Here is a 24787-nt window from a genome sequence, read left to right on the forward strand (position 1 = left end):
GCAGAGAGAGAGGGAGACACAGAATCCGAAGCAGGCTCCAGGCTCCGAGCTGTCAGCACAGAGCCCATCGCGGGCATGAACCCACAAACCATGAGGCCATGACCTGAGCCGAAGTCGGACGCTCAACCGACTGAGCCACCCAGGTGCCCCTTAATGTTTTATTTCTTTTTGAGAGAGAGCATGAGCAAGAGAGGGGCAGGGACAGAGGGGGACAGAGGAGTCAAAGGGGGCTCTGCGCTGAGCACTGACAGCAGTGAGCCCAACGTGGGGCTTGAACACATGAGCCACAACATCATGCCCTGAGCCAAAGTCCGATGCTCTACCAACTGAGCCACCCAGGCGCCCCTAAAAATTCACCTTTCTAAAAGTGTACACTTCGTGAGTTTTGACGGATGCATACACTCACCGCCAGCCCTTAGCACCTGTCTCTCATCCCTGTAGTTCTGCCTTTTCCAGATGTATTTATTTTTGAATGTTTAATATTTACAAATGTAAAATATTTCAGACAGTCCAAGTCTAAAGAAATGAAGCAACTGATAGCCCACATGTCCATCATCCCTAAGAAACACAGGTTAACAGTTTGCATTTTTTTTCAGATGTGTTTCTTTTTGTTTAAAAATAAAACATTGCAAAAAAAAAATAATAAAAAAAAATAAAACATTGCGAACACAATTGTAGACCGCCCGCATCTCATTGCCTTCCCGCCTTCTTATCTAAGTTTCCACCATGTTTTTATATGTTTGTTAATAACATGCAGATGTCTATAAATGTTATATAGTATGTTGTGTTTAAGCATTATACAATTAGACCCATGCTGTAATATCCTTTTGAAATATGATATCCCCATTAAATATAGTTTGGCTAGCCAGTCAATTCATTGTTAAGCGTTCGTAGTGTTTTACTGAGTGCACGTGTTCCTTAAATATTTATCCATTCACCAGTTGGTAGGTAGACATTTGGTATGTTTCCAGTTTTTCATGGTTGCATACATGGTTGTAACAAAACTCTTTGTTTGTGTTTCCTCATGGAGATATGTTTCCCGGGGTATATAGTCAGGAGAGTTATTACAGGGTTATAGGGTATATGTATATTCAACCTTGGCTGATAATCCTATACAGTTTTCTAAAGTGATTTTGCCAATTTTCACCATCACTAGTGGAGGAAGGGGAGTAGATACCATCAGTGAAGACCCTCCCCAACATGTGGTTCTATCAACCTGTTAACTTACTGTTAAATCCCTGATGAATGTAAGGTGGTATCTGATTACTTCCATTTGCATTTCCTGGCCTACCAATGGGGTTGAATGTTTGTTTTCCATGTGTGTAATGGCCCCATGGAGCTTCTCTTTCAGAGACTGCCTACCATATCCTTTGCCCATTCTTCTCTTGGGTGTTTGCCTTTTTATTATTGATTCTAAGCTGTCCTTTATTTATCCCAAAGACTAATCTTGTTGATTATTTGTGTTGCAAATACTTTCTCCCAATCTGTGGCAACTTTGTATAGGATACATGCTTTACATTTTAATATAGGCAAAATTACCAATCTTTTCCTTCTGACTTGTGCTTTTTGGGGCTTTATTCATGAAATATATATATTTATTATTTTTTTAAAAATTTTCTCCATAGGGCAAAAGGCTCCAGTAAAAATTCCTGATCTCCTGCTACAATGTCCTTTGCTTCTTTGTAAGGTAGATTTGTAAGGTTGGATAAATAATGTAATAAATTTAGGGGCGCCTGGGTGGCTCAGTCGGTTAAGCATCCGACTTCGACTCAGGTCATGATCTTACAGTTTGTGAGTTTCAGCCCCACATCGGGCTCTGTGCTGACAGCTCAGAGCCTGGAGCCTGCTTCAGATTCTGTGTTTCCCTCTCTCTCTGCCCCTCTCCAGCTTGCACTCTGTCTCTGTCTCTCAAAAATAAATAAGCATTAAAAAAATGAAAATAAAATAAAATAAAAAATAATGTAATAAATTTGTAAGGTTAAATAAATAAATAATGCTCAGTGGGGGAGAGGGGACAATTTTGTCTTCCGAGGGGAGATTTGGCAATGTCTGCTGACATTTTTGTTGTTCTTTCGTGGGTAGAAGCCAGGGATGCTATTCAGGACTACAGTGCATGGGCTAGCTACCCCGGCCCCCATCTAAGAATTCTCTGATAACTTTAATAGTGCCCAGGTTGAGAAACTGAGTTTAGAAGGATCGCTTTGCTGTGTTCTCAGAAACCAGGAACCCTCAGGTGCAGAGCCCCACATGGAGGGACTTGGCATCGTGTCTGGGGCCGTCAGCACTGGGTCATTCTGTGTTGAACTTGGCAAATACACTCCAGCCAAGTGTGGTCAGTCTACTGCAGGAAACTTGACTGAATCTGCCAAACAACCTAATACGTGCTCGAATCACAATAGAAGGGGGAGGGGTGCTGCAGGACTTTCCCATCAGGTCTTACTGCCATGCTAATGGACCCTAACGTGCATTATTTGTATTATGTGCTGGTTCAAAAGGCACAGCGTATTTTCTGGTCCCGGGCAAATTATGTTTACTTCATTGTTGATTAAAAAAGTCATGCTCTCAATCTTGATATGGTGTCAGTGTGCCTGTTTCTTCCTTTATAAAATGACAGAGTTTGACAAGTTGAGGGATTCTCAAGTGCCGGTCTGCTTATAGCAGAATCACCTGAAAAGCTTTTGACACGTACAGGTTCCCAGGATAAACTCCTGGGGATTTGCAGGTGGGGTGGGACTCAGCAGTGTGCGCTTTTCTCGAAAATTCCCGAAGGATTCTAGTAAGTAGCTAACCATGCTTTTGAGGCCCTGGACCCAAAGAGTGACAGGATTCGTTCTATGTCACAGAGTCTGAATTAATGACTCTCATGTGCAAACAGCAGCTTCTCCAAGACATGCACCGTCTTTGGCTCAGAGGGACATTTCTCATGCCCCAAGGGACTCCCTACAAGGCTCCCTCTGGGAGTCATAGTCGGTTGATCAAGCCACCAGGTATCCCTTGGCCAAAGATGGCTTCCACAGCCAAAGATGGCTTCCATAGGCAGCCTCCATTCATATTTGGATGCAAATGGGCACGCACAGATTCACTCACCCATTCCTTCGGGGGCTGTATGACCCACAAATGTTTATTTGCTCCTGTCACGTGCCAGGCACCGTGCTAAGCACTGGGAATACAATGTTGACAAACACAGAGGCAATTTCCGCTCCCTTTGATGGATAGTATCCCGGGGGGGGGGGGGGGGTAATAATAAACACCACCAGACACACCTAATTACAGCTTAGGTGAGAATTAAGAAAGCCTGACCCTCACTGCGAGGCCGTGGAAGGAATCTCTGAGAAAGGAGCCTTAAGCTGAGATTTGAAAGACAATAATAACAGCTGTGTTGAGCGAGGACCATCACACGCCATATGCTGTTCTAGGCACTTTGTGGAAACCAAGGCATTTAATCCTAACACAGCACTCTGAGCTAAATGCTGTTCTCATCCTCGTTTACCCATGAAGGTGGGCTGCGAGGGGAGGGGAGGGGCAGCTGGGAGCTGGAGTGTAACGGGGGCTTGGGGGATAGAAAGACAGCACGTTCGCAGTCGTGGAGGACCCTGGGAGGACTTCCGCGTTTCCTCAGCACTTGAAGGAACATGAGGACCACGGACGTTTAAGGGAGAGCTCACAAACAGACCTGGCAACCCGGGGTTCCTTCAAATGTCCTTCTGTGCAGCTCTGCTCAGTCTCCCTGCATCTCCCCAGAAGGCCCCCTGGCGCCCTCCAGGTTCTACGCACATGCTCAGGGACTGCACAGGTCTGGGCCAGAAACCACCGAGTCCTTTCCAGAGGTTGGCAGCCCATGATTTCCGGATCCGCGCTGGGAATGGGATGGACGTGTGCACAGAGAGCTGGTAATTCTTCCTCTGGCATCAGATGAAGCCCATGACCTCATAAAGCCTTCTGAGACAGGGAGGAGCCCCTGCGTGGGAAACGTCTTCAGTTACAGACCATGACCTCAGACAAATGTGCCTCAAGTCGCACAGCAAATCAGTGTCCCACGTGAGTAATCGAACCAAGTCTTATGAGGGAGCGTCTCTTATTCTGAATAGATGCCCCACGACTGTCTCTGCATTGGAAAGGCGAGCATAACCCATGATCTCACTCCCTAAAACCTCTAGGATGGATTTTATAAGGGTCTATTTTACAAGAGACAGGAGCCGGTGAAGTGTTCAGGTATTCTATCCTTCATTGCCTGCTCTTGGGAATGTTGGAGAAATACCATTTAACTTAATTAGGAATGCTAATTACAATTTAAAAGTCCAAAAGGTTGTTTTCCATCCCTCGTGGGCCTGAGGTACAGACGTTTGGTTGGTGAAGTCACTATTCCCGGTTTCCAGAATTTGGTGTGTGTGTTACTATTTGGGGCGAGGCAATTGAGCAGGTTGTAACGGCTGCGCTGAAAAGGATAAAGAGGCCGGGCGTACCGAGGCAAAAGCAAATAGCGGCAGAGTTTCATCGAGGAGCAGGTGGGGAGGCGGGGACAGAGGGACCAGATGGGAATGGCGGCGGCAGAGTCGGCCCCGTGTGGCTGCAGGAAGCCGTGCAACTGGCTGGGACTGGAGGGAACGGGAAGGCGCCTTGGCTACTTGGGAAATGGATTTGCGGCGAGAGCTTCTCTTTCCCCAGAGTGTAGGAAACTGGACCGAATCTGCCGAACAACCTAATACGTGATCGAATCGCAATGGAAGGGGGAGGGGTGCCGCAGGACTTTTCCATCAGGTCTTACTGCCGTGCCAATGGGCCCTAACCGGGTCCCAGCTGGGAGCGTAGGAGTCGTGTCCCCTCGGAGGGTCTCCCGGGTGGGGAGTGGCTGCTGAGTGTGTGATCTCCGGCCTTCTGGTCTCCTGCTGCCCGCCTCCTCGGTCAGCAGGATGCCGTCGGGGCACAGCCCACTGTATTCTGGGGTGTGAACCCTTCTCCTAGGAACGCGGAGCAGACGCGAGTTCTTGTGGCCCTTCTGTGGTTTAAGGCTCCGCCTTGTCGGTGGCCGGGCTGCTGCTCCCGGGGAGGGTTCCAGACAGATCCCTCCACCAATGGTGCCCGCTACCAGAGCAAGAGCACGACCAAAAGCTTGATGCTTCCACCGTCACTCTTTGGTGACGGTCGCGCGCGGGGGTGCGATCATTGTCGCGCCTGGGACTCCCTCTGAGAGGATCTTGCCTACAACTTCCCTGTCCCCGCCCCCGCCCCAGACGCGTCAACAGTTCCCCTGGTCTCGCTCCTCCCAAGCTTCTAACCATGCAGCCAAGTGGTTAGTCGCTGCCCAGGAATTAGTGAGGGGCCGTGTCTGACCATGTCTGCTTTCAGGAAACCCAGAGTCCTGCTCAGTGCAAGGGTTCCTCTGTCCTTACAGGGCCTGCCCCGCGGTGGGGGTTAGGACACTGTATCAGCCTGCTGCCTTATTTCAGACTGTTGTGTGGAACCTTCCGAAGACCGGACTCAACTTCTTCTTAGTCAGCTAATCCCAGGGATCCCCCCGTGACTGACATCGTGGCCGAGGGGAGAAGGCGGGGGAAGTGTGGCTTGTCCAAGGCCCCCTTGCTGTGCTCCCACGTGGCCTTTCCCTGAGCACACATCTCCGGCCTCTCTCCCTCTTCTTGTAAGGCCACTAAGTAATTCTCTTGGATGAGGGCCCCGCCCTGATGACCCCATTTAAGCTTACTTGCCTCTTTATTTATTTTTTTTTTTTAATTTTTTTTTTCAACGTTTTTTATTTATTTTTGGGACAGAGAGAGACAGAGCATGAACGGGGGAGGGGCAGAGAGAGAGGGAGACACAGAATCGGAAACAGGCTCCAGGCTCCGAGCCATCAGCCCAGAGCCTGACGCGGGGCTCGAACTCACGGGCCGCGAGATCGTGACCTGGCTGAAGTCGGACGCTCAACCGACTGCGCCACCCAGGCGCCCCTTACTTGCCTCTTTAAAGCCCTGTCACCCAATATAGTCACACAAGGGGGGTTAGGGCTGCAATGTCCAAATTCTCGGGAACATAATTCAGCCCCTAACGGTACTACGCCAGCTGCAAAGGAACCTAAGAGAGGTCATGTCTGGCTTCCTGGGCTCTACAGAAGAGAGGTTAGAGGTTGAGAGGGATAACCCGGGCCCAACCCCTCCATGTCGCCGGCAGCTGCTAAGGATCCCTGTCAGCGACCCTCAGCCAGGGAGCCCTGCTGCCCCACCAGGGCGCCGCTCATGTGGCTTCGTCTCCAGTGGGGGCCTCGGCCTCTTTGGGCTCAGCACAGAGGTAATGCAAAGCAGCCTCGGTTTTCCTGGGCTCAGGGAAAGTTTGGTGCGATCTAAGAATATGCTTCTGGCTAGCAGTGTTGACCCTAACCTTCCTCCTCCACCCTTGGGAACAAGCAGCCACCCTCAGCCTCTCCTTACACACTGTATCATAGCAACCGAGCTTCTGGCGCACCCCCACCGTCCCCTGGCTTCTCCACGTCAGCTTCCAGAAGCTTCCAGAGGCTTCTAGTCTCTTTGAAGCGGATACTATCACGATCCCTGTTTTTGGTCTCAGGACCCCTTTGCACCCTCAAAATTGTCTGGGAGCCACGAGCCTTTATTACGTGTGTTGCCGCCATCGAGGCTCACTGCGTTGGAAACTAAAACCGGAGAAAAAATTTAAACATTTATAAACGCATTTAAACTGAACAGCAAGTCTACTACATCCTAGCATAACATATTTTTATGGAAAATACCTGTATTTTCAAAACCAAAAATAATAGTAAGAGGAATGTCACTGCGTTACAGTCGGGGAATCTCTGCCACGTCCAGCTTCACAGAAGATACATCGGCGTCTTAGATCTGCCCCTGCTGACAGCGTGTTGCGATATCGCACGTCAGGGACATTCTGGAAATCTCCAGTGTATACTCATGAGGGAATGAGGGTAAAAACTGGAAATAATGTCTTGGTATTATGATAATAGCTTTGACCTTCTGGGTCCCCTGGAAGGCTCTCAGGTCCTTGGGGTATAAGTGGGGGGGGGGGGTACCCAAATTACACGTTGAGAATCAGTGCTCGAAATCAATATGCAAATTAGAGCACTGAATGACTGCTGTCTAGCCTGCGTGAGAGAGGAGCTCCGTGATGTAGCCTGATACCCACAGCTTCTGAGCAGGAACTTCTAACTGACAGCAATGCTGGACATGGGAGGAGGCACACCAAGTCTTAGGGGACGGTGCAAAGGAGAAGAGAAAAGACAGAGACGGACAGCCAGAACACCCTTGACTGAGACTCAAAAGGAAAAATGAAAACCTCCTTACATAATATGGAAAATCTCAGAAAGAGGGCGGCACGTAGATAAGCCAGAATGACAGCATAAGGAGTTCTTTGCTGGAAAATACAGGGAGAAGCAGGAAGGAAGCAAGGTGAAGGAGAGGCAAAGGACAGCAGCTCGGGCGTCCGAAAGGAGCAAAGGGAAGGGGTTTCTCTTCCGTTTTGTTTTAAGTAGATTCAGAATCTGGATTCACAAAGTCTAGGGAAATCAGTATGACCTGCTTGGACGATTTCTCTTACCTCTTTTTGCACAAGACACTATGAAGCAACAGCCATAGCAACAGTTTCAGAGCCGGGGAAACATCTGTTTTGTGGCAGGCTTCCACCCCCTTCCCCCCTTTTAGGGGAGAAGTCAGTTCTGGTCTCTTGCTCCCTTTGATTTGAAGAAAGAGATGTACAGAATCCAGAAGAAAGCTTTAGCTGCATGTGCTCAGGCGGCCACGAGAGGGCAGCACCCGAAAGACCAGTGCAGGGTCCCTTTGCCATGTTGAAACTCACCAGAAGCTTCCTAGGAAAACTGTCGCCTTGTTGCTGGGCTAATTAGAAGAGTCAGAGTATTCATGGTGTCCTCTTAAATGGGCAGCCTGCTAGGGAATTCAGAACATCATGAGGACCGGAATAAGGTTTCCACCGAATCCTTTTGGAAATGTATCTCTTACTTCTAATCGAATTTGTCCTTTTCAACTGAAAACAGCTTATAATCTTCTCAGTGATTTCCACTGCCTTTTTTTTCTGAGGAAGTTGAAATGCACATTATGCTTCATTTGGTTTTCAGTTGTTAAGATGAGGACAGCCTGTCACACTTGACCTCAAATTCCTGGATCTTTAACACCCGGTGCATCAGACAAATGCCCAGATGTGTCCTTTCCACCTCCACCCCTCCCCATCCCCCACCCAAGCTAAGGACAATGCTGGCTCCTTGGTGATGGAAATCTTGGTGGAGGGCGCTGGTGTCCCTGGGTCAGAGGACAGCTGGGAGAACTGCTCAGCCCCAGGCTGAACTAGGGGTTCCGGCTCTGTCCCAGACCAGCTGCACAGGAGAGGGGGACGCGGCCCAGCAGGTAGTGCTTCCGCGGGGCCTCCAGACAATTCTGATGCTTGCTCAAGTCTGAGAACCAGCAAAGCAGTATCTCAGTGGCAGTGCTCACGGCTGCCAAACCAGGTGAAGCCTGACGTAAGTTGTGGAGGAAACACGAGAGAATATAGAGAAAGAAGAAAAACAGAAGAAAAGCGTCTTGGAGCAAGCCCAGAACGGAAGGGCTTCTCCCGGCCCGCACGGGCACGTGGAAAATGCTACTTGCACCTGCTTCGCGATACTGTCAACAGCTTCCTATCTGTCCGGAGCCTCCCACTCTGGCGTGTCCGATTTGTTTGGCCAAAGACAACCTTTGTGGCAGTGACCTTTTACGCAGCTAATACTGCTCCCCTCACTGCCTCCAAAGCACACAGAGAACTCGGAGGGCTGATGAAAATCTTTAAAGGCTACAAAACACTAAAGCCTTCCCAAACACTGTGCACTTGTCAGAGAGTCTTTCTCTTTATTGGGATTTCGGATTATTGAAAGGTCATCTGGGGCCTGTTCCTGGAGGGATTACAATAAAACAAAAGAGAGAAGGGCATATTGTGATGCGCGTGGTGCTCTGTCCTCCCTCAACTAGTCTCGCTTGTCCCATCACAGCGTGGGCAGCCAGTGGGAAGAGTCCGAAGTCATTCCAGAAAATAGCATTATGAGCCGGGGGTGGGGGATGGGGGGGCGCCGAAGCGGATCAGGTGGTTGCCTCGCACTTCTCCCCAGAATGAGAAAGTTCTCCAGAGGGAAGTGATTCCTTCCGGGCTTCGGCAGCTCTCTGGCTGCCCGAGGTGCATGTGACTGCCTCAGGCCTCAGTTTCCCTTTCTGGACAGCGAGAACTTCAGGGCCTTAGTGCCTCCGACAGCCCTATGCCCCTTCCGCCCATCCCTGTTCCTTCTCTCTTCTCTCCTTGCTCCTTTCTCTGCACAGCCACCTTCGATTTCCTGCTCTAATCCACATAGTTTGTGCTCTTTTCACACTCTTGATTTTCATTCAATCGGGCAAGCGACTTGCCCGTCTTGTGCGCCCCGCAAGAGCTCTGCCTTGAGGTACAGTGGCACTGGAAGTTAGAGGCCCGGATTTTGAATCTTTAGGCAAGCCACGCGAGTTGAGCCTCAGTTTCCCCATCTGTGAAGTGCTCACCACACACGCCCGACAGGACCGTCCCCTTTCATCCACACAACCAGGTAGTAAACGACCCTGTGAAGTCGACAGTCAACATCCCTGTGTTACAGCTCAGGGAAGTGAGGTTCCGAGGAGTTGAGCGAGTGCCCCAAGGTCACACGGCCGGTAGACGACAGAGCTGGGATTGCAATCAGGCTGGGCCCCCAGCGCTTCTCCTCACTAACGCCGGCTCTTCCCGCCTTGCAGTTTTGCTGCGAGAAGGACACGACGGGGCGTCCGTGAGAACCTTCTGAAAAAGCTAAACCCCACATAAAGGGAAGGAAGGATGTGGCAGATTTTCTCCAGGCTAGGGGGACACCCCGCCTTCCATCCTCACGCGGTTGTCCCTTGTTGTGAGGGAGACACACACTTTCTCCTCCGCGCACAAGGGCCGACGCTTCGCAGCCAGGCACGCGGGGGCGGGTCTGGACGCCGTTTCCCAGCCTCCCTTGCAGGTGTAGCCACGTGACCGAGCTCCCACCAATAGAAGATGAGCGGAAGCGTGCGTGCGGGCAGGAGGCATGCGTGACATGCGCTGTGCTTGCTTCCTGGGCGCCTCCTTCTTCCTGCGGCCTGGAAGTCGCCTGGCGGAGACCCGTCCTTGACCGTCCTTGGGGTGACCGCGCCGTGGGAGATAGAGAAGGGGGCCTTCCTGCAGCCAGTTTCGGTTCTTTAGCACGTTCTGTGGCGGAGTCTCTGCGCTACAGCAGCCTTACGTAGTCCCAGTGAATACGGGTTTCCCCCTCGTCTTGTCTTCCTGCCGCTTCTCGCTCTTTCTTTTCCATGTTCACCTTCCGTCCACCTGCAGGGTTCTATAACCAACTCTGCTTGGGGCTTCTTGGCAATCACATCAACACTGGAGCTCCCTCCTTACCTTAGTTAACGGGAGTGAGAGACTATGAGCCTCATTGCCTCCCTCTCAGAAGATCAATCGCAGATAACTGTTAAAAATAAGTTTCTTCTGGGGCGCCTGGGTGGCTCAGTTAAGCATCTGACTCTTGATTTCAGCTCAGGTCATGATCTCCCGGTTCCTGAGATCAGGCCCTGCTTTGGGCTTCATGCTGACGGTGCGGAGCCTGCTTGGGATTCTCTCTCTCTCGCCTCTCTCTGGCCCACCCCTCTCTAAATAAATAAATAAACTTAAAACATATATATTTTTTTCTGATTATAAAAGGCACACTGGAATTAATAAGCAATTCTAATGGGGTTGCAGGATGGAAGGTTAATACACAAAATTAAGTCAGTTTCCAATATAGTGGTAATGACAAGTGAAATTTGAAGTTAAAAACACGATACTACGTGCATTAGCATCCAGAAAAATGAAATACTTAGGTTATAAATCTAACACAGTGTGTGCAAGATGTATATGGGGAAAACTACAAGACTCTGATGAAAGAAATCAAAGAAGTAAATAAATGGAGAGGTAGCCCATGTCCTATTGAGGAAGACTCAATATTTTCAAGGTGTCAGTTCTCCCCAACTTGATCTATAGCTTCAACACTTAACAATAACTTAATAACTTAAATCCCAGTAAGTTAAAGTTATTTTGTGGATAGCAACCCACTGACTTCTGTGTGTGTGTGTGTGTGTGTGTGTGTGTGTGCGCGCGCTTTTGACTATTTACTTATTGACTTCACCGTGCTACAAGAAGTCTGTTAATGATAGGTCGTATTTACTGACCACTTGCTTTGGGTCTGTCCATACCCTGTGCCAAAGTCACCTCTCTCCTTCCTGGACTTTCCCCTCTGCCTGGACTGGGGAGTCACCAGGCCAGTGGTTTGGGGGCCATCACCCCACAGAGGCCTGGGGGGCTGAGGAATCACTACCACTTCCAGCCTCTCCCACAGGTGACTGACACACTGGTTCTAAAGTTCACATGGAGAGGTAAAAGACCCAGAAGAGCTAGCACATTTCTGAAGAAGAAAAACAAAGCTGGAGGACTGACACTGTCTGAGTTCAAGGCTCACTATAAATCTGCGGGAATCAAGACCGTGGTATTGGCAACCATCGGAACAGAATGGAAAGCCCAGAGATAGATCCACATAAATATAGTTGACTATTGTTTGACAAAGGAGCAGAGGCAATACAATTGAGCAAAGATGATCTCTTCTGCAAATGGTGCCGAAACATCTGGACTTTCACAGGCAAAAAATGACTCCAGATACAAACCTTACATCCGTCACCAAAATTAACTCAAAATGGGTCACAGACCCACATGTAAAACGCAAAACTATAAAACTCCTAGAAGATAACGCAGTAGAAAATCTGAATGACCTTAAGCCTGGTGATGACTTTTTAGATAAAACACCAAAGGCACCCACCATCGGTGAAAGAAACAGTTGATAAACTCGACTTCCTTAAAATGAGAAGTATCTGCTCTTCGAAAGATGCTGTCAAGAGAACGAGGAGACAAGCCATGGACTGGGAGAAAAAAAGTTGCAAAAGACACATCTGAGAAAGGACTCTTATTTAAAATATACAAAGAAGTCTTAAAACTCAGTAAGAAGAAAACAAACCACATGGTTAAAAAATAGGCCCGAGACCTTCACAGAGACGCTTCACCCAGGAAGATATCCAGAGAGCAAATAAGGATCTGAAAAGATGCTTCACTGCATTCGTCGTCAGGGAAATGCACATTGAAACGACCGTGAGACACCACTATATACCTACCAGAATGGCCAAAATCTGGAACACCGGCGACACCAAATACTGGAGAGAATTTGGAGCAACAGGAACTGTCATTCATTGTTGGTGGGAATGCAAAATGGTGTAACGGTACAACTACAATGCGTTGGCAGTTTCTTGCAAAACTAAACATACTCTTACCATAAGATCCAGCAATTGTGTTCCTTGGTATTTACCCAAAGGAGCTGAAAACTTAGGCCCACACAAAACCTGCGCATGGATGTTTATAGCAGCTTTATTCATAATTGCCAAAAGTTGGAAGCATGCAAGATGTCCTTCAGTGGATGAATGGATAAATAAACTGTGGTACATCCAGACAACGGAATATTATTCAGTGCTAGAAAGAAATGAGCTCTCAAGCTATGAAAAGACATCTTAAATGCACGTTACTAAGTGACAGGAGCCAATTTGAAAAGCCTACATACTGTACGAGTCCAACTGTATGACATTCTAGAAAAGGCAAAACTGTGGAGTAACAGTAAAAAAGATCAGCAGTTTGCCAGGGGTTAGTGGAGAGGGAGGAATGAGTAGGCAGAGCACAGAGGATTTTTTGAGCAGTAAAACTACTCTGTATGAGACCACAATGGTAGATAAATGTCATTACATGTTTGTTAAACCCATAGAATGCACAACCCCAAGAGTGAACCCTAATGCAAACTATGGACTTTGGGTAGTAGTGATGTGTTGCTGTGGGTTCATCAACTAACAAATGTTCTACTCTGGTGGGATGTTCACAATGGGGGAGGTTGAACATGTGCTCAACGAGTTGCCGTGAGTCTAAAACTGCTCTCATAACATCCTTAAAAAGAAGCCATACGTGTTCTCAATTCAGAAAACTTGGAGAGGGGCGTCTGCCTGGCTTAGTCGGTAGAGCGCACAACTCTTAATCTCAGGGCTGTGAGTTTGAGCCCCATGTCGGGCATGGAGCCTACTTAAAAAAAGAAAAGAAAACTTAGACTAGTGAGGCTACAGGAAAGGAAATGAAACGAAGCAATAAAATCACTCACAATCCTACTTCCCCAAGCTGTAAAAAGATGACTGTTAACATTTTGGGGTGGAAACTTCCAGGAATTTTGTTTCTATGTACATATCCACTTTTCCCTCTACAAAATTTAAATGTCTGTTTAAATTGGCTTCCAGAGTAACTTTATCACTTTGTGTCTTAATATATCCACATTGCAATTGTTGATTTTTATGTTACAAGTGGTAACTCTAAAAACATATAGGAACATTTTTTCCTTTGGTATTTGAAAAAAAAAATGCCTAGGGGTTCACATAAAAAAGGAAAAAAAAATCCCTCAGTAATGGCATGCGTATAAGAAAAAGTTGGTATCTCAAAAACGTCCCTTAATATCGCTTACCAAGAACTGGTGCCTATTTGTTTATTAAATGTGCCAATATACGTATTTCGTATTCCTGACTCAACAAGTAGAGACAGACACGTTTGCCCTATCAAATCCAGGCAGAGGCGGCCTGGCAGCTGGCCGTGTGGACAGAGATGAGCTGACTGCTTGTGGATTCAGCAACAGGGATTTGTCTCCTCGCAGTGACTGGACTCCTCCCGACCCAGACACAAGCCGACTCGGAAAGAATGCTATGATCTCCCAGGGCTTCCCTGGCTGTCTAGCTTTCTCACATTACTTCTCTGCCGTGTCTTGTGAAAGCGTACAAATGCTCTCGCTGCATCCACTGGAGGAACAGGCCACCTAAGTCTCCAACCTGTAGACCGGCGGGGACCTGCGCCTGGCCCTCAGGCGTGGGAAGATGGGAACACGATTTCCTTTCATTCCCCCACTAGAGTGGGGCCAATATCTAATCAATTTCTAGGGCGGCCTGCTCTGGTTCACCGTTGCAAAAGGAGAACTTTCACTTGCTGTTGCAAACAGGGCGAGTGGGTTTAGTTAAGCCAAGTGGGGTGGGGGGTGTTTCCCAGAGGGGAGAGGAGGAGGGTGGTATTTTCATCAGGTTGTGGGAGTGAGCCTATTGAGGAGTTAACGTGGATTGAGGACCTACCATGTACCGGAAGAGGTGACAATCCCTTTATTTATTTATTTATTTTTTTAATGTTTATTTATCTTTGAGAGGGAGAGGGACAGAGCGCCAGTGGGGGAGGGGCAGAGAGACGGGGGGGGGGGGGGGGGTGGGAGACACAGAATCCCAAGCGGGCTCCAGGCTCTGAGCCGTCAGCACAGAGCCTGACACGGGGCTCGAACCGACAAGCCGCGAGATCATGACCTGAGCCAAAGTTGGACGCTTAACTGACTGAGTCACCCAGGCGCCCCCAGAGGTGCTTTGCTCTTGTCCCCGCAGGTAAGGGACCCCCCCCCCCCCCAGCACTTCTGACTCAGATCTACTGAGGGCTGGAGCAGAGCACAGCAGGGAGGAGAGCAGAAGGGAGTCATCCTTGTCTGGGGGCACAGCTTCTCCTGTGTTTCTGACACAGGATTTCTGGCACCCTCTCTTGTTTGAATGGTCCCCCAAAACGTAACGCGGCTACAGCAGAACAGGCCTGTGGGATGGAACATTGCTGACATTTGCTGGCAACGCCCCTCCCTCAAAATCCAATCAATGGAGCCACTGGGGCCCAAAGAGATGATCTGAAATTGGCTGGGACCTGGTGAGTGGCCAACAGCCCCCACTCAGAATAAGGCTGTGGCTGTCTTGTGCGTGAGGCTGTTTCCATCTCCACCCACGTGGCCTGCCTGAGTGCTAAGGGACCAAGGGAGAGTCTGGTGTCCCTACCGGTCTTCAAGTCCAGGCAGGTGCATGTACCCACCTCTTATCTCCGTTATCTTGACCCTTCCCCAAGAAAGAGTTCTAGAAGTTCCTCTAATGAGCTAAATGTTTTCCTTAGGGTCAAGGCCTTCTTGTTTGTCACTTCCGGGGTCGTTTGTCTTCAAAACGGCGCGTGCAATATTGCATTTGGGCTGTGGCCAGACCTCTCCCCACTTCCCGACCTGCTTCTCCTGGACCTCAGGGAAGTCTGGCTGGCCTCCTGCTCATCCCGGATTCCTACTGTTTTTCAATCCCTGATGGTCCTGACTCCCTCCCCAATATCCATGTTCTTCTCTAGGTTCTCTTTCAACCGAAATGGGAAAATCTCAAATCTGAGAAAAACCCAAGATAAGAGGGAGCTGGGGCTGGCGTGGGTGTATGCAAGAAACCACACGTGTTTAATCTGAAGGAAATAGGTAGAGAGACATCTGCTGACGTTCAGTGGTTTCTGAAGGTCTCAGGTCGTATTTGAAGCCTGGCTTCTGATCAGCATGTGCCTCTAATTCAAGACCATTCAATGGGTTGCTGAAGACAGACCGGATCTGCCTTGGTTCCTTCTTCCCAAGGCTGCTCACCTTGGTCGTAGTTGAAAAGGCATCTGATTTACACAACTGGCTTGGCCTTCTCCAAGGAATATTTTAGTTAAATTGTGTTAGAAGGGGGCGGGGGGTGGGGAGGGCGGGGTTCTTCTCCCTGGAGAGTCTTTGGGGTTACATGGATGCTTTGGGCAGGAAAAATGGAATCATCGGGGGTCACAAATCCCACAGTCCACCAAGCCCCAGAACGCAGTGCTGAGGAACAGAGTCCCAAAGCCTTGTGTTTGGGATGCTGACCTTCTCTTGAGGTTATTCCCTTTCTTCTACTCGGCTTCCTGTTCTCACTTCTCCTGCTACTTACGACTGGATCGAGTGGCAGTCTCCGGAACTTTGCATAGTTTACGGGCGTGGGCCAGAGTCTGGAGAATTTTGATCTTTCCTGAACCGCTTATATTGATTTTGTGGCGGTGTGAGGTATAATGAACGAAACAGGCGTTACGAGTCCCCCCTTCCCCCTGTAAATCAGCGTCGAGCGAGGGAGGTGCTGGTGAGTGGGATCAATAAAACGCAGAGTTGACAAATAGGGGACAACTGATGTGGATGTGGAATTAATTCCTCTCATATTTCTGATCACGGAGCATGGCTAGACAGCACAGTATATTCTTTTGCACAGCATACGTTTCATGGATGGCTTTTACATAAGTGATCCTGCTCATTCTTCCATAAAGTAGGGAGGCGTGGTGGCCATCCCATTTCATGCACGAGGGTGCTGAAGCTCGGGGGTCACCCTGCGTGCGGGTTGGCACCTGACTAGGGTAGGGTTGGACCCTCTTCTTCTGGTCCTAGCGTAGGACTCTTCACCGCACAATGTGTCTCTTTGCTTCCATCAGTTTGCTTGGGTTTTGTTTTGACAAAAGTAGCACGACTTTTTCTCTAGACAGAAGTGGAACCCAGTGAATACAGTAATTCTTTTTGGTAAATAAAATAACCAAGGGCCAAACTGATCTAGCTGCTATGGTGTAAGCAGCTTGGAGACGTGCCATCATTTGAAGAGATCTTAAGTTGTCTTTTGGGAACCAGGTACTGTGCCAAACTATCGAGTTCACTCCTCGCGGCTCCCCACAAGATGGGCAGAGTCTCCTAATTTTAGAGACAAGAAACCGAGGGTGCACGAGGTTGAGAAACTTGTCCGGGTTACTCACCTTGTGTTGCGAGATGAACTACATCTCCCTAAAATTCATGTGATGGGGCCTGAAGCCCAAGACTTCAGAATGTGGCCCTATGTGGAAGTAGAGTCATTGTGAAGGTAATTAGTTAAGAGGAGGCCATCCTGGAATAGGGTGGAATTCTAATCAACGGGACTGGTGTCCTTATAAAGTGGGATATTGGGGTACGGCCACGCCCACGGGAGAATGCATTGTGAAGACGAAGGCAGAGATTGGGGTGATGGGACAGAAGAAACCCCAAGATTGCCAGCAAACCTCCAGAAGGGAGGAGATTGGCATGGAACAGATCCTCCTTCACAACTTTCAGCTAGAAACACCTTGATCTTGGACTTGCAGCCTCCAGAACTGTCTTCTTCTGAGAGACTAAATTTCTGTTGCTTAAGCCCCCCATCGTCACCCTTTGGGACGGTGGCTCTCGCCAATGAATACACCTGGCACGGGGTGGAACCAGGCAGCAAATCCAGGCTGGGCTCCAATGTCCCTGCTTCGGACTGTGAGGACAAGGCGTGCCATCAGCCAGCTCGAAAGACGGAGACCTAAACAACACATTAAAAATATACTTCCGAGTGTTTTAGAAGAACCACTAGGGAAGAGGAGAGGCAGTGTTGGCTGAATTGAGCCCCCAAGACTTTGTTTCCCATGCCTTCTGTTTTCCTGGCACAGGCAGCGAGAAGATGAACGGTTGTTGCCAAGTTCGACGATGGATGCCGAGAAGGGCAGCGGGCACGTGGGGAGGGCCCTCTAAATGAAGGGCTCCCCAGACGCTTCCACACAATTTCTGGACAAACAGGTAATTACAAACCACGGTTTCGTCCCTGCTCTTCACCAGCTGGCCTTTATTTGCAGTTTGCAAAGGTTGGTCCTTGGTAATTTCAGGTCCTCGCTTCAATTCAGGAAAACACTTCTGCTAATAGCCCTTCAGCAGCTTCGTGGAGACAAACGCACCTAAATGCTTTATCTGCTTTTTTGCCAGATACTTAGTTGGAAGGCTATACTAGTGTAAAGACGCCTAGCCAGCAAGGCGACTGACGTGATGGGAAATACGCTGTTTCACAAATTCAAATACAGTTCCGCCGATTAAAGGCACCAAAGATGATCTGCTCTTCAAATACTGAGAGCATGTGTGGATTTAGACCCTTGTTCCAAGTGTAGATCATTTTTTTTATGTTTATTTAGTTTTGAGAGAGAGAGAAAGAGACAGAGAGACAGAGCACGAGTGGGGATAGGGCAGAGAGAGAGGGAGACACAGAATCCCAAGCAGGCTCCAGGCTCCGAGCTGTCAGCACAGAGCCCGACGCGGGGCTCGAACCCCCAAACTGTGAGATCACGACGTGAGCCGAAGTTGGGCGCTTAACCAACTGAACCACCCAGGCGCCCCGAAGTAAAGTATTTTCTAATGACTTCTGCCCCATTCCTTGTCAATGGCATCATGCACAATTTAAGATATACATGGTTATTTTCATATAGAGCCCATTTGGGCACCTGGGTGGTTCAGTCGGTCAAGCGACCGACTCTTGGTTTGATCTCAGGTCATGATCTGACAGTTCCTGAATTTGAGCCCCACATTGGGCTCCGCAGCTGGCAGCACGGAGCCTGCTTGGGATCTCTTTCTCTCCCTCTTTCCCTGCGTCTCCCCCACTCATGCTGTCTCTGTCTCTCTCAAAATAAATACACAAATTTTTTATACTAGCCACTTGGTAAAAACTAAACCAAACCCAAACCAAAATAATAACAACATTCTCCCACATCATTCTTTAAAAAAATTGTTTAATATTTATTTATTTGAGAGAGAGAGAGCTGGAGAGGGGCAGAGAGATTGGGAGACACAGAAGCCAAAGCAGTCTCCAGGCTCCACAGAGCCCAATGCGGGGCTCGAACTCACAAACTGTGAGATCATGACCTGAGCCCAAGTTGGACGCTTAACCGACCTGAGCCACCCAGGTGCCCCGACACTTCTACCATCATTAATGACACTAATGATCAATAATCCATAAACTATATGCCTGAACGCACTCTTTCCAAAATCACATTCCTATATAGATTCCGGGGAAAAAAATAAGGAAAATATTCACCCAGTTAATTAATATTGACATGTCTATTTATGCATTCTAGTTCCTGAAGAAACATAAGACACAGACCCAACCCACGGAAACCGTTGGGGAGAGAAAAGAGTCAAAGCAGAAACAGTCAAAGGACAGAGCAAGCCAGTGTAGCAAAAGTCTCCAGCCTGAGTAGTAAGTACAGACAGCAGGAGGAAGCAGGGACTCGGGACATGAGTGGCTTTTCTTGTGTCCACCAGAGGGCGGGGGGGAAGACGAGCCGGGAAATCTGTTCTGCGGCATCATTCCGGGCATATGGCAGGTGTTCAGGCAGTGTTTTCCCCCCGGCATCATTTAAAGGGCTTCCAAGAAACTCTCCTGCTACCTCCCTCCGCCTTTCTTTCCTTATTTGCATACCGACTGACCTTAAAGTCTGTGTGCGTGAGATACGTCGTGCCTGCAAAAGAGCGCATAATGTGCCTTTCGAGTTTCAAGAAAATAAAATCAACACCTATGTGTCCACCGACCATTTTAAGAAGTAAAATGTTACCACGCCCCTTGAGTCTCACAGGAGCCCCACGTTTTGTTCAGAGGTTACCATTCTCCCAACTGTTCGCTGCTTACTCTCTTCACTTTAGAGTTTTCCCACAAATGTATATATCCCCGAGCCAAACATTACGTCAATTTGCCTGGTTTTGAAAGTTATAGAAACATAATTATACTGCAACTTACTTTTTCTTTTAAGGTTTTGTTTTTTTTAATTTTTTTAAATGTTTATGTATATTTGAGAGAGAGAGAGAGACAGATTGCGAGTGAGGGAGGGACAGAGAGAGGGGGAGACACAGAATCCGAAGCATGCTCCAGGCTCTGAGCCGTCAGCACAGACCCCGACGTGGGGCTTGAACTCAGGAGCCGTGAGATCATGACCTGAGCTGAAGTCAGATGCTTAACCGACGGAGCCACCCAGGTGCCCCTGTGAATGCCACTTTTAAAAAATGCCTTTTAGTCAACTATTTTTTTACATTTATGGAGTCTTTTTACATTTCATGGCAATGTACTTACCTACACGGGTGGAACAAAACTATGTCCTCCTTTTTTCTTTTAAACCAGAATGTAATTGGACAAATTGACCGTGCAACCTGGGTCAAGCCTGGAGTGTTCTATCAGAGAACCCATCTCGTTTCATCTGATATGACAAACCCACGGGTGAAAGTGCCTCGTGTCACTGACACTTTAGGGCATTGTCTGACAAGCTTCTTCAAGGTCATCTGACTCTCTGGATAGGGAATTATAGCTTTGTTCCTTTCGCTATTTTCTATTGATTAGGACCCAGAAACCTTACAACTCTGTAAACTTAGATGTTTATAAAAAATACCTGCTGAGATGTGGAAGATTTTTATCTGGTAAAAGATAATTCTACAAGTTATGACTGTTTTATTTTTTATTTTTTTGCCCTGTAGGATATTAAGCCATTAAAAAAGTATAATTCAGAAATCACAATCCAGTATTTTATCTATCTCTGTCTATTATCTATCCCTCTATATATCTATCACCTGTCTATTCCACTCACATGAATTTCTTGTATCTCCCCTTACACTGGCTTTATCATTCTACTGATTCTCTCATTAATGACTGAAGTGAAATTTTGACATATGCTCCCTATGTATTTAAATGTGTGTGTTTTTAATGTTTATTTATTTTTGAGAGAGAGAGAGAGAGAGAGAGAGACAGAGTGCAAGCAGGGGACGGGCAGAGAGAGAGGGAGACACAGAATCCAAAGCATGACCTGAGCCAAAGTCGGACACTTAACCAACTGAGCCACCCAGGCACCCCTGAATGTGTGTGTTTTTTAAAATGTTTGTTTATTTGTTTATTTATTTTTGATAGAGAAAGCGAGCAAGAGAGGGGCAGGGAGAGAGGGAGACAGGGGACCTGAAGCAGGCTCCACACCGACAGCAGAGAGCCCAATGTGGGGCTCGAACTCAGGAACCATGAGGTCGCGACCTGAGCCGGAAACTTAACTGACTGAGCCACCCAGGCGCCCCTTGAATGTGTGTTTTAAAAAACATTTTGAAAAGTTAACTTGGATATTCCTATCCCCTGTGCATGTGGCCTAATAAGTCCAAGCTCTAGGCCACCGGCGACCAAAAAAATACCCGCAGTAGAACTGCTTGCCCTCTGAGTCCAAGCTTGTTTGTCCTTTCTACTCTCTGAGGAATTTCTCTATTTTCCTGACAGCTCAACTGTTCATTAAATTAAAAAACAAATTCAGGGGCGCCTGGGTGGCTCAGTCGGTTGAGCCTCCGACTTCCACTTAGGTCATGATCCCACTGTTCGTTCGTGGGTTCAAGCCCCGTGTTGGGCTCTGTGCTGACAGCTCAGAGCTTGGAGCCCGCTTCGGATTCTGTGTCTCCCTCTCTCTCTGCCTCTCCCTGGCCCGCACTCTGTCTCTCTCTGTCTCTCAAAAATGAATAAACATAAAAAATTTTTAAAAAACAAATTTGCTGTGCTGTATTGAAAGGGATCTGTCTGAGTATCTAGGCGGCCATAGTGATCAAAATAGAAGTGCTTCCCACTGATTTGTTAGCAGTTAGATGCTCATTATATTATGCTGACTTTTCTGGGCCAGGAAAAGGCCTCTTTGCTCTCTGGGTTCCCCATCCTCTGTACTTCTGCTTCATCCTGGGGGGGGCCTGGAGGATGGGAGAAAGGCTGGGGTAGGAAAGAGAAGGGTGGGTACATTCTGAGCCCGGGCCTGGTACCGAGGGAGGGTATGGGTGGCCAGAGGGCAACACGGAGGCGGTGAATGAGGGAAGAAGCAAAGGAAGGAAGATAGCCCCGCAGGAGGGCAAGGCCACACCCATGCCCAAGGGAGTCCCTGTAGTGAAGCTCGGGACTGCAATGGGACCAGAGCTATCTAAGGGTAAAGAGGGGCTCATGCTGAACAGCAACAGGAATAAAACTGCAGCCTCCTGAGCAGTGGGCAGGGCGGTCCCTGTCGTCCCCTGGCTGGAAGCACCGGCCCTGGGTGTTTTCCCAGCACAGGGGGTGTTTGGTGCATGGTGCTCACTCCCTCAGGGTTCTGCTTGCTCCTTAGGATGTGGGGGCTGACTGTGCCTGGCAGACTGAGCACCCCAGGAGCCATGGGACTGGGAGCCCCAGGAGCCGTGGAACTGAGCGCCCCAGGAGCCATGGGACTGAGCTCCCCAGGAGCCGTGGGACTGAGCACCCTAGAAGCCATGGGACTGGGAGCCCTAGGAGCCATGGGACTGAGCTCCCCAGGAGCTGTGGGATCGGGCTTGCAGGCCTGATTGCGCTTCCAGGAAGCTCAGAGCCTTGCGCTTGTCTCACGCATGGCCTCGCAAACTCTAGCGAGGAGAGAAAGAGATTAAGAAGAAGGAGAAATCGAACAGAGGCAGGTTGTGAAATTCCATGTGTCTGAGCAACTGCCCTGTGGGAAGCGCTGTTGGGGGGAGTAATCGCTTCTTGGGTGGGGGGGGGGGGGAATGTCAGATTTCCGAGAGGGTCCTGCTTTCAAAGATTCTGCCCCCAAAGTCGTCGAACTGGTCAGAAGGTTGCCTTCATTTGGGGACTGGAAACGAACTAGGAAGCAGCGTTCCCAGATGAACGCTGGAAAGCGTTCCTAATGTGGAATCTGCTCATTACTGGTTCGATAAGCACAGACGGGTCACCTACTCTCCCAGCCCCTGCCTGCCCCTCGGTAAGAGGCAGAGGCTCCTACAGAGTCATTGTGTGTCTGCTGGTTCTGCCCGGGACCTGCTCCGTCTCATGGGGACAATATATGTGTTTAGAGAACAGCCCCTCGCCCACCGTAACCTCCCCATCACAGGGATCTAGAAGGGGCTGCAGTCACAGTTGCCGTTAGCCATGGCCTCAGGGGACGGCCTATATGTCAAACCAGTTAGAGTGCTCCATGATTTCCCCACCGGAATTAAGTGATTCCTTTCCTTTGTGTCTGTGTCTTTCCTTCGTGTCGTCCCCCAGCTGCTGGCTGTTAGATTGGGGCCCCGTTGAGTCTGCTGGGCCGTCATCCGTGACAAGCCATCGCTGTGGCCGACCTAGCTCGGGGTGGGCCGGGGAGGGGCGCACGGGCTCCCAGGAAGCCTCAGCCTCGTGGGCTCCTCCCGCTGTGGGGCATCGGGGGGACAATCGGCCGGGTGGCCTGTGACCCTCTCGGGGCCTCCCTGGGCCCGCGTGCGACTGTAACAAACGCACGACCCTGATGTGCTGGCACTTCTGGCAAAAACCTGTTTGGGCAAACACAAAATCGCCAACCACGTTAAGCGACATGCCTCGTAGCATCTGTTCTGTGACCCGTGTAGCAGCTTCTGAGTGGATTGGCCCTTGAGCCTATCCTGAGGCCCAGCCTACGATGCTTCTCGCTTCTGGCTCCAGAGAGCCTCTGTGGGGAGAAGGGGTCAGGGAGGGCAGAAGGGAAGAATGTTTACAGCCCCTCGTTTCCTTCTATTATGGAAGCCAGCCCGCCTCCTTCCCATTCTCCCTCTTCACATGAGTCCACCTGCACGGTTGTAAGAATGTTCTGTATTGGTTAAGGCTATTGGAACCCGTGACAGAAACCTAGTTTTCCCCAAGTTAAACCAAAAGGGGACTTTATTATAAAAATACCGGGGCCATCGTGCAACCCAGGTCGTGCCTGGGACCTCCGGGACATGGAACTCAGACGTGGTCGGGGCTCCCCTTCTCTCGTCTCTGTTTTGCCCGGAACATCCCACTGGGTCCTCCTCTCCTTCTCTCTGTAAACACGTCGTCTCTTCTTGTGTGGTTCCTGAGGAAACGCGACCGCACGGAGACCCAGACACGGCGGGAAAGACTTTTCTGTGCCAGTTGCGTATGGTGCCCATTCCTGGGCAGGACCACCGAGGCCACAATGGGACAGGCACTGAGGTCGGCCCATGGTGACCGGGAATCTGTGCCAGGACCCGTGGCTGAGATCAGGATCCTGTTGGAACATGGGGGCGGCTCCTGGCCCTCCCGCCTCTCTTGACACCCTGTTCTTAGAGGCTGACCCCCAAGCTGCGCGTTTGGACACTGATCTACGTCCACGCTGCCCTGTACTGTCCCAGGAACTGCACGTTCTCCAGCTGTCCTGCCCCAGAGGGTTGACAGAAAACCAGATTCTGAATCTTCCCGCGATTTAGGTGGCATGGCTGACCTCCCCTAGTCACTCATAACATTATAAATGTCTAAAATTATCCTAATTGTTTATGTTTACGTCTTCATGCAAGCGGGAACCCCGTCAGTACTATGCACTGCTAAGCACCTGGGTCCTGGGACAAGGTAAGCAGTAAAGATTCAATAAATGTAATTCATTTTAATGAGTTTCTGCGAAAGTAGCGGACTGTTAGTTTTAAGCTTAGAATTCACATTTAGCGGAGGCGGGCCATGCCTTCACAGAATTGTCATGTATATTATTAATAGTTTTGCTCCACGTTTCCACGTCCCACTTCTTGTTTTTAAATGTTTATTTCTGAGGGAGAGGCAGGGAGAGGGCACGTGTGAGCAGGGGAGGGGCGGAAAGAGAGGGAGGGAGAGAATCCCAAGCAGGCCCCGTGCTCTCAGTGCAGAGCCCGACGTGGGGCTTGAGCTCATGAACCGTGAGACCACGGCCCGAGCCGAAATCAAGAGTCGGACGCTTAACCGACTGAGCTACCCGCGTGCCCCTCCATGTCCTACTTCGTAATCCCTTCCTTTGTACCCCAAGATTCTGTCTTTGCCCCAACACAGACAGCCAAAGGGGAGTTACCCCCTTTGGGGCAGAAGGGATCATTTCAGAATCTCAGGTTAAGGTGATGAATTCTTGATTTCTAAGATCAAAGGCACCACTCAGATGTAAAAGCAAAAGGATATGAAGGGGGCTGCTCTCTAGCATAAGCAATTTTTCTTTGAATCCCTTTGAAACCTCTAAGGTCGGGCATGGAGAGGAAAGTTAGAGG

General features: G+C 49.1%; 1 protein-coding gene across 2 annotated transcripts in view; it reads left to right on the forward strand.

Annotated features, from left to right (window-relative positions):
• The first annotated feature begins 3983 nt into the window (after positions 1-3983).
• SEC11C (SEC11 homolog C, signal peptidase complex subunit) overlaps positions 3984-24787 on the forward strand; it is a 40327-nt gene continuing 19523 nt past the window's right edge. The window contains exons 1-2 of one of the 2 annotated variants that reach the window (XM_042910641.1): positions 3984-4038; positions 18886-19007. The gene's annotated coding sequence lies outside the window, so the exon portion shown is untranslated. Of the gene's footprint in view, positions 4039-17467; positions 17564-18885; positions 19008-24787 lie in introns of those variants that run through there. The other variant, XM_042910642.1, reaches the window with a different exon arrangement.

The sequence above is a fragment of the Panthera leo genome, chromosome D3 (assembly GCF_018350215.1).
Source record: "Panthera leo isolate Ple1 chromosome D3, P.leo_Ple1_pat1.1, whole genome shotgun sequence".
In the NCBI taxonomy this organism is placed as follows: Eukaryota; Metazoa; Chordata; class Mammalia; order Carnivora; family Felidae; genus Panthera; species Panthera leo.